Below are 11,067 nucleotides of genomic sequence, written 5' to 3'. Positions count from 1 at the left end.
CGTTTCTGAATTAAGCTATTTACTGATATATCTCCAACGTTTTAAATAAAAACAAACCCTTTTAATCAATGGAGATTCTAAATTAAGAAATCAACAAATAGTTTTCCAGTTTTGTCGTCTAATCATTTAATTTTATAATTTTAGTTCATAGACTAACAACAATATTAGGTTATAGTTTTTACTTTTGTTGCTAAGCGACATGACATAAAAATCATTGTTGCTTTTCTGTATATTAGAAGTTGTTAATCTAACTGATTTTTACCAATAATTATTCGATGACTGCCTCGACTGCACTTTTCTACCTCTTTGTTGGTCAAGCTTGATTTCGCAAAATTTATTTATTTCAGTTAGCTATGAAATGTAATGTTAGGGTATACGTAGGGTGGGGTGGTAGTACTTGCACCGTCATTTTTGACGGGCTATATTCTAGTGTTTGTAATAAGAAGCACCTTCTAAGGCCTATTTTTCAAACAAATACTTGTGAAAGGGCCATAGAAACTCATAGTCGTTAAACTAAAATTTAATTAAATGTGAATGTTTTATTAAAACAGTCAATATATAAAGTTATGTTTCGTAATAAAAAAATGACGTATCAGAAGTTAATTTAAACAAAGAATTAATATCAATGAAAATAAAATTAAGTGCAATTTCAATTTCTACTACTAGCTGTTTTCAAATATAATTATAAAGTTACTTAACTGTGGGCCCATGTGTTATTAATTTTCAATCAAAGCTTCCAGAAGATGATAAACTACTATTTGGAATTTAAAAAAAGTAACATTTTATTTAGATATATATATATATTGCATTTCTATAACGTATGAAAAACATCAACAATTATCAACTTTTTTGGGAGGAATTTAGACATGTAACAGAGAGGGAATGAATAGACCATGGTGACTCTTTCATTTATTTGAATACAAGTATAGGATTTTGTTTCTGGTTTTAAGTGATTAGACAATGCAACAATTTCAGTATAAGTATTTTTATATAATGTGTTTATCGAGCACTTTAACACGTGCTTTTGTACAAATGAGGATTAGTCATATTCTTTTTTCAGTGGCAACACACACACACAAAACAATAACTTTTTTTACCAAATGATACAAATTCATTTGCTTACCTTTATGTTCCATAGACACCAGAACTGTTAATATCATATCTTTAATTAAATACCGCTATTGAACATCATATACACATTCCATGTTTTTGATACCAACAAGAAATATAACAGTTATGTCAGGATCTCGGGATGTCCATTATTTGCAAACTGTGCTTACTGCAACAAAACTTGATGCAGTGTATAACATCAGTAACTATTAACTAAATTCAATAGTAGAGTATATTGAATGTTTGAACATTACTGATATATATTATTATTATTGCTTACTACAACAAACTAAGTAGACAAGTTTAAAGAAACAAACTAACTGTTGTAAAAATGCAAAAGAAACAACACCTCTGATAATATTAATACAAATATATTTAATTTTCGTAAACACCCAATAGTTTAAAATGTAAAAACTATTTATTTTAGAACGTTCAATGTGCTATTTCTAGCCATATTCTCCAGTACTAGAGATGGACTCTCTGATCCATTTGGATATACCCTTGCAAAAAATTAGATTGAGATTTAAGGATAAAGAAGTGTAAGTTTTAGTTACAAATACAAAAAGTAAATAATAGTTAAAACTGACTATGGGTAATACTAATGTGACTATACTGCGTAGAAAGATAACCAATACTTATTTAGAACCCTCGATGTAACACTTGCCCTTTCCTCATAAATCCAGAGAAACTTGGTACTAGAGTTAAGTACACATGAAGAAATTGAATTTTAGTTCTTATATTTTTTCTTTCACAGATCTTTAATATATAGTACTGTAAACGGGACCATAGTTCAGAAGTCCTTTGGCGTAATCGTCGAAAGCTTTTGAAAAGGTTAAAATATTTTGGCTGCCAGCGTAACCATAGCCGCCTCCGCCATATCCTCTTTGACCGCCACCTCCATATCCTCCATGGCCGCCACCACCATATCCTCCATGGATACCACCACCATATCCTCCATGACCACCATATTCTCCATGGCCGCCGCCACTATATCCTCCATGACCGCCACCACCATATCCCCCATAGCCGCCGCCACCATATCCTCCGTAACCACCGCCACCATATCCTCCGTAACCACCACCACCGTGATTATTGTAGCCTCCATAACCACCTTTTTTGTATCCTCCTCCGCCACTCTTGTAGCCATGCCCACCATTGTAGTATTTCCCCCCGTCCTTGTAATCTTTGCCATAGTAGTTGTCATATCCTCCTTTGCCGTATTTGTGGTAATCATCGCCATATTTGTTCCCACTGTGGTAATTTTTGTTGTCATAGTTTTTATAGTGTTTACCGGCATGGTGATCGTAGTAGTCGTTATAATCTTTGTACTTCTTTCCGTAATCTTTATCATGAAAATCATCGTAATATGATTTGTCATCACTGTACTCTTCCTTGTGGTACACTTTCTTGTGGCCATGTTTCTTGTGCCCGTAGTCTTTATAGTAATCGTTTCCGTACTTGCCCCCTTTCTTGCCATAGCCGCCATATTGATCGTCACCATAATGCTTCCCGTGCTTTCCCCCATCCCCGTGATAACCGTGTTTGTCATTGCCATAATTATCGTAATAATGTCCTCCTTTGTCGTATTTGTGTTTTCCTCCGTAGTCATCATAACTCTTGTAATCTTTGCCACCGTGGCCGTAATCGCCTCCATAATGTCCGTAACTATGGTCAGATTTATGACCTTTCCCGTAACCTCCACCGTAACCGGTCTCAGCAGGCTGCAAGTCTCCTTGTGTTTTTATAACCTTGATGTTATCAACGGCCTCTTCTGCTTTTTCGTCTTTGACCTCTTCAGCAGTAGTTAAAGAAATCAGCAATACAAGGAGCCCAACGTGGACCTGAAATAATATCACGCCAAGACAACTATTATAGATGAACAGGCCACTATTATGAAAAAAATCATTACGCAAATATTTAGGTTTTACAAAGGTAATAATATTTGTTTATCTACTGAACTCGTCAAGCTGTCATACCTTTATTGTAGATGAAAAAAAAAAATTGTGAGTATATTAATATTAATTATATTTTTTATAAACTTGTGAATATGTTAATATTAATTATTCTTTTATACAGCCTAACACATAAATACTTCAAAGCAGAACGTATTCGGGAACCTAATGTTTAACAATCAGATATCGCTAAATCATTCTTCAATAGTGCTTTTCGAACAGTTTAGGCTTCTTTAACGACATTACCTTTTTTGGGGGAATATCACTGCCATAATTAAGATTCTTTTAAACACATTTAAAAAAAGTTATGTAGCCTTAGCTGTGTTAGTTACTTCTAGATTTTGCATTTTTCTACGCCGTTCATAAATAATATTTACCGTTTTAACCAAACTTTGCTACGGTTATTTTATCAGAATTGCATCCTAGGGAATCCATTTATAGGAGGTATTGTCCATATTACATCGCAGGGACAGGGAAATACTTACCCACGGAGCCCTTGAGGACTGCATGTTTCTAATATTGTAATTAATGAACCTTCCGAACAAGGTATTTATCCTTTTGTGATAGTTTACACAATTTGCTTCGGACCGTGAAAGACACTTTCTTTCTAAAGTCCGCTGCAAAGTTTAGGAGCCTTAGACTGATGCTGACTCCTGGATTCGGCCAGCCTTAAATACCTTACGCCGTTCATCCTCTAGCCACAGGGAGAGTTAGCTAGTATGTGTCAAGCAGGACCTAGCTCAAGGCGACCAACTGACATACATAAAAACTTACAAACAAAGAAAAATTTGCCTTTTCTAAAGACAGAGGAATTTTTCAATTCGTTGATTACCCTGCTGTGGCTCGTAGAAGGCGTCGACAGTCTCCAGTCAGCGGACTGGGGAGAATCGTTCAGTCCATTCACTCACCTGGAACACGTTTTGCCCCACTTTACTTTTCCCATTTTTCATTAATATCTTTCCGGCCCTGCTTGCACCATGCGTATCGTAAAAACAGCTAATTAAGATGTTCTTCGTAGGAACGAGCTTCCAAGTTCACGTTTCCGTGCGCAATTTCTAATGCTCTAACAACTTTATTATTCATATTACCAAATATGTATTTCTTAAAAAGTTCCCAAATGTTGTAAGTAACTATGTATATATGTACATTTCTTCACTTCGTTTTAACAGCCGTATTTAATTCTTGCATTTAATTTTTGTATAATGTGAGAGTCCTAGGACTTCCATAGTTTTGTGCCTTTGATATATCGTTACTAAAATTATTTTCTTATGATTCAAATTTTAGTTTATATAAGCACTTCTTTTGTACATTGTGTTGAAGTTGCATGTCTTAACAGGACACGCTGAATAACGTTTCCAAAAGCCAGATTTTGAACTTTGTCACAGTACAGTGAAATTAAACATTCTTATATTACACTACAACTTACACGTTATTTATTATAATCTTTAGTTACAAACATTATGTATTTGTATGTACATTTATTATGCAGTAATGGTGAGTGCAACTTATCACAATGAATAGGTATGTAGTTATATGTACATTTATTATGCAGTAATGGTGAGTGCAACTTATCACAATGAATAGTGATGTAGTTATGTGTACATTTATTATGCAGTAATGGTGGGTGCAACTTATCACAATGAATAGTGATGTAGTTATGTGTACATTTATTATGCAGTAATGGTGAGTGCAACTTATCACAATGAATAGTGATGTAGTTATGTGTACATTTATTATGCAGTAATGGTGGGTACAGCTCGTCAGATGAATAAGGGAAGGCAAGTATTTTTTCTGGACCATACTCTACCATACTTTTGTTTATTAAAACAAGCATTTGTGTTGTTTTTAGCGCAAAGCCACAGAGCAGGCTATCCGCACTCTGCCCACCGCGAGGAATCGAATCCTAGATTTTACTGCTGACCTATTGGGGGGGGTTAAGACAAAAAAACCTTTGTTTTGTGCTTTTGTAATAATATATTAAAGAAGTACAGAGGCTACTAATGACTTAACGTGCACTATTTATTTAGAATAGTTATGAAAAATACAACGAAACCTTTTTGTTTTTCCAACGATTTAACGTCTGTAATTAAGGGGTTGAAATGCACTTTGACTCTATCAGGTAAGCATCTAAAACATCTTATAACATTTCCAAAAGAAATGATTCCTAATTCTAATATTTTTTTATCTACGTAAATCTGTGGTCTGGAAGATGTAATATATGTACTGGCCAATTAAAGTATATTTTTTTTATTCTACATTATTCTATCCAGCTAAGATGTAGATAAAAAAGAATAGTTGTTTATGCAATAATTTATCTTCCTAAATTAAAACTAAATAGTTGGTCTTATAGGTTTTTAAAGTCCTTTGGCACCTGATACTAAACATCTCACGAAGAGCTTAGTTTGAAACTTTTGCACATCTGTTATGTGTTGTCTGAATAATGAAAAGCTAAAAGAAATATATATATATTATATAATTGCACAAGGCACTCAAAATCGTCAATTATTTATGGGCTCATCCAAATTACTACAAATCGCTTCTTTGTTATATCTTATTTTGTCAAGTTTCGAAAAATAATTAGATTAATAAAATAATTAATTAATAAACAGATGATACGCAATATCTGAATAAAAACAAGAGCTTCACACTATATTACACTTTACTGGTTTCTATATACAACTGACACAATCAGTTATAAAATATTATAAAAAATTAAGGTAAAACTAGTCCAGGTTAGGAAAATGAATGTATGAAAATTGTATGAACTAATTTATAAATGAATCAATTTTGTTTTGATAGGTTACTACCAGGGATTTATCTTTTATATTACAAGAAACACTCCCTTGCAAAAATAAACAGTTTTATTATTAAGTTCACCGTAATGGCATTGTACCAAAACGAAGTTACAGGAATGATTAATGTCATCTTACGATTATAGTTAAGATAGTGTGAAGCTGAAGTTCTAATATTATTATTAGACTTACAGCGTTACCACGCATTAAGGGTTTTAACTAGAAAGTAAAACACTTCTCTAGAAAGTTTCGATTTCGTTACGCTCTTTTCGATTTGAAAAGTACCAAGAATTTGTTTTTCTCAGCTGTTTACTGCCGAAATGTCGTACACTAAATAACTCAAGTACACATATAGGTAGATTACATCTTCATGTTACATTTTGACTAATTAGCGTCGCTTGACTGGACAATTAATGAATGAAATTCGGTCATTACCTATTGTACCACTTAGTTACGTTTTTACTAGAGAAGTAGAAAAAAGATTCTCGATATACAAATTATAAACGAAACTTTATAAGAGCTAGCTTTGTCTAAAGAACTGCAATAGCGTAAGTGAAAACATGACAAACGACTAACTGTTTATTTTGGAGTTTTAATTAAACAAACTTATATCACTTTAGGTGGGGAACCTGTCAAAATACCTTTTTAGTATTATATCTTACATACTATTTAGATCTTTTCAAATAGTTTCTTTAATTCATTGATCGTACCATATGGTTATTTCATCGATCACGTTAAATGTTCTATGTAAAAAAATACAATAATTGAATTTCCCATTGAGTTTTATGTTTTAGAATGTTATTGACGTCATTACTCATGTCTAAATGCTTATTTCGTTGAATGTTTGTAATTGAGTGATATCATAAACAATATTTTACTATATAGCATATTTTGATGATTATCGCGTTCTATTAGTCAAAATTACGTATTTGTTGTTAATTGTCCTTTTACGAGATATAAATATAAAATAATTGTTTATAGAGACCTATTAATTTCTAGGAATGTATTGTATTATTCTCTATGTTCTGATTAAAAAATACGTGAATTTACCGAAAAATTGTACCTTGCACCTGTAGGTACAATCAACCTTCGGTTTGTTTGTTTGTAATTAAGTATAAAGCTACACAATGGGCCATCTGTGCTCTGCCCATCACGGATATCGAAACCCGGTTTCTAGCGTTGTAAGTCCGCAGACATACCGCTGTGCCACTGGGGGGGGGGCATCAACCTTCTGCTATTGAAGGAAGATCTTTTAGATGTTTTTAACTGTCGTATCTGTGTAAGATCAGATGAAAACATTTAAAGTATTCTACTCTTTTAGATATTTTTAACTGTCACTTCTGTGTAATATCAGATGAAAACATTTAAAATATTCCACTCTTTTAGATGTTTTCAACTGTCACTTCTGTGTAAGATCAGATGAAAACATTTAAGGTACTCCACTCTTTTAGATGTTTTTAACTGTCGCTTCTATGTAAAATCAGATCAAAACATTTAAAATATTCCACAAGTTTTAGATGTTTTCAACTGTCGCTTCTGTTTAAGATCAGATGAAAATATTTGAAATGTTCCACATGTTGTATATAAATAAGTGCTTGAGTTTATGTAGTCCGATTTATCTCTGCTTAAAGAACATATGCTTTCAATCAGCGACATTCCTGGTGTCCAAAATTACATTGTTTCCCTATATCTTAATGACCTAGTTAAATTTTACAGCTATACCAAACACAATAAAAGAGACTGTTTTAAATATTTATAATTTGTAGTGATACCTAACAAACGTATATTTTGCATTTTTAACTTTTTAGGTTATATTAAGTTAACAAAGTAAATTATTTTCTAAGTTTTTAAATATGAAAGCCTTAGCACTATCAAATTACAAAATTCTAATAAAATAGAACAACTTACGTTTACGTAATGCAATCTGGCGATTAAAACCAACAGTTTCTAAGGCGTACACTCAAACACATTCATATATTGCTTTAAGAAAAGTGGATCCATTGAGTATTCTTGGGCTACATATTTTTGTCGGTTAAATAAGATTTTGTGGCTGTATAGTAGCTTTATCTTCCAATATTTTGAGATTACATTAAATTTTATCAGAAGAGGAGTGTTAGATGTTTTTATTTGCTGTTTTAGTGATGAGTTACACAATAGGCTATCTGCGCTCTGTCCATCACGGGAAATCGAACCTCGGATCTTAACATTCTAAGTCCGAAAACTTACTGTTGACCCACTGGAGAATAATTTCTTGATCCCTAAAACTACTTATACCTAAGATGTCTTTACAGCTGATCTTTCCAGTATTTCTATGCAAACAAGTGTCCATATTCACCGCACCTAAACAAATCCTTCCTGATATTACATACACTGCCCCCCAGTGGCACAGAGGTATGTCTGCGGACTTACAACGCTAGAATCCGGGTTTTGATACCCGTGGTGGGCAGAGCACAGATAGCGTATTGTGTAGCCTTTGTGCTTAAATACAAACAAACCAAAACAATTATATACAATGAAGCTGATTAATGACCTACCTATTGAGCATTTGGTGAAGCATTATTGAAACATTCGGATAACAATAGATCATTTGGCCCTTCAAAATTGCCGTTACACACTTATCCATAAGTAAAAATGTAAACCTACTATTTATTTCTTATGAACTCATCGATTCCCCTCTTAAATCCTGTAAAGTGCTATCCGTCATTGCTGTCGACGCAACTCATTCAATAAGTCAATCATCCTGTTAGAAACTTAAAACTACATTAACTGGAACCTATACTGTCATTTTTTTATTTCTTAATCGTGTATGCGCTTGTCTTATTATCTCCAGAACATAACACAAAGAAATCAGAGGTTTTTATCTATTTGATCCACTTTTCTCAAGAAAAAATAAGTTAGGAAATCTAACCATTCTAGGAATCATCCTAGCAATCCTCCTCAGAACCCTTTCCAATAACTCAATAATACATGAGGAGACCAAAACTATACGCAGTCTTCCAAATGAAGCCTAACTATTGATTTGTACAGAATGATACTTATCTATTTTGACCTGTAATCAACCCGTCTATAAATACACCCTAAAACTCTTAGTTTTATTACTATGTTTCGTACGCTTTTTTATCAACCTGCTTTTAAAATAAGATTCACATTGCTATCATTAAAACCTAGTTTATGATTTAATTTTTCACGAGTGTTTGTTTTACGGTACAAGAGTTATTTATATAGTTAAGTCAGATGTGTATTCAGCTCTAAGTGTTTTATTTTTCGAGTCGTTATGCTACCAGTAATTTTTTAACGTTGTCACTGCCTTTTCGGTACAATACAAAAAAGTGTATGTCTGCCCAGAAATGCACCTAATTTAGTGAATAACACAGGCCTGCGAATTTAAATTACACAAAAGTTGTTTTGGTTTTAATAACGGATTTTCCATAATTCAGCTACGCAAATTTCGAAAATAATATTAATTGTTTCTATCATGTAAGGATTTTTTTTACAAATCGGGAAGAAAAAACTTATTTTGATCAAACTATTATTACGTTTACCACAATGAAGAATTTTATTATTATGTTTGTTAACAAAAATACAAACAAGCAGAAGAAAAGGGAAGAACATTGATGTCAAACGAATATGCATCCTTATTCATCCTGATTTTTTTTGTGAAATCTAAGTCTTTTTTGTCTCAAAACTACATCTTATAATCTTTCTTTTATGTATTGCATCTGAAACATCTCGTTCCAATGACCAACAGTAATCAGTAATCATGCTGATGTTCCACCTTCCCTGATACCTCCTCTGTATTTCCCCGATGTTTTGATGAAATCTTTCCCCTTGTTCTTCGCTGACGGCACCGATATTTTCAGGAAATAGACTATATGTGAGTGTAAGATGAGAACTTTCAAGCTCATATTACAACCCAACTCTTGGAATTTATCGAGCATGTTTTTGACAATATTTTCACAATTTGTGTTCTTGTCGTTTACTAAAAATTTGTCAATAACATCTTTAAAAGCAATCCACGCTTCTCTTTCAACTTTCATCGTTGTCCTTTTGAACTCTTCATCCGAAGTCAATTTCCTAATCTGAAGACCAACAAAAATCCCTTCTTTAAGTTTCGCTTCTGAAAGAGCTGGGAATTGCCCATATAGATACTTGAAACAGTCGCCATCTTTCTCTAAGGCCTTTAAAAAACTGCTTCCTCAAGCCCAGTTTTATGTGAAGTGGAGGTAATAGGACTTTCTTTGTGTCAATCAAACTTTCACGTTCACTGTTTTTGTACCCTGGTATAAGGCTAACTTTGCGTGGTTATTGCTTCTTTATCCAGTGCTGATTTCGAGCTCTACTGTCCCGCTCACACAAAAAACATGGAAACTTTGTATAACCGGATTGTTAACCCAACAACTAACAAAAAAAAACTTTTAAGTCTCCACAAAGTAGTTAACTATAATTTTTGTATTTGACCATATTAAGAAGAAGTTCAAGATTTTCATACGTAATAGGAATAGGAACAGATGCATATATGTTACTATTGTGAAGGAGAACACCTTTTAGACTTCTTTTGACGGAATCAATAAACAATCGCCACTCATTTTATAGAGTTTATAGACTGCAGCTCCTAGCATTAGTATTAATTCAGCAATATTGTTGTAATAAACCAATGAACCTTATCGCGAAAAGTATGGTATAAACTCTTTCTCACGATTTCTTTACCAGTAACATGATGTCCCTGGAGAAAGTAAGTTCTTAGCCCGAAGTCTGGACCCCAAAATCTCTGAAGACTCCTTTGGAAGGCGCAAATCTCTCACCAAATCATTAAGTTCATTTTGTATGAAAAGTTTTGGTTCACCAGACGTTTCAGGTTGAAAACAATCCCTATCATCATTTCTATTGAAATCAGATTCAGAATCAGATGAAACTGTATGAAGAGTCTCCGGTGGAGTAGGTACAGGTACATCAGGTCCATGAACAACAGGTCTTATAGCAGATTGAAGGTTTGGATAAGAAATTTTCTTTTTATTTCGAGTGTTGTAGCCTTGCATGTTACATGAGCAAAAATAGCAGTCATCCCTTGGTTTCTAGGCTCACGCCAGACCATTGGAATTCCAAAAGGCAAATACTTTTTCTTACCTTTAGTACACTGTCTCAACTCTTCGATACAAACGGTGCAAACTTTGTGCGGAGCCCATGATCTGTCTTGATCGCCAAGTTACATTTCA

This window comes from Limulus polyphemus, unplaced genomic scaffold, assembly GCF_000517525.1.
Source record: "Limulus polyphemus unplaced genomic scaffold, Limulus_polyphemus-2.1.2 Scaffold55, whole genome shotgun sequence".
Classification (NCBI taxonomy): domain Eukaryota; kingdom Metazoa; phylum Arthropoda; class Merostomata; order Xiphosura; family Limulidae; genus Limulus; species Limulus polyphemus.
This window is presented reverse-complemented; position numbering follows the sequence as displayed.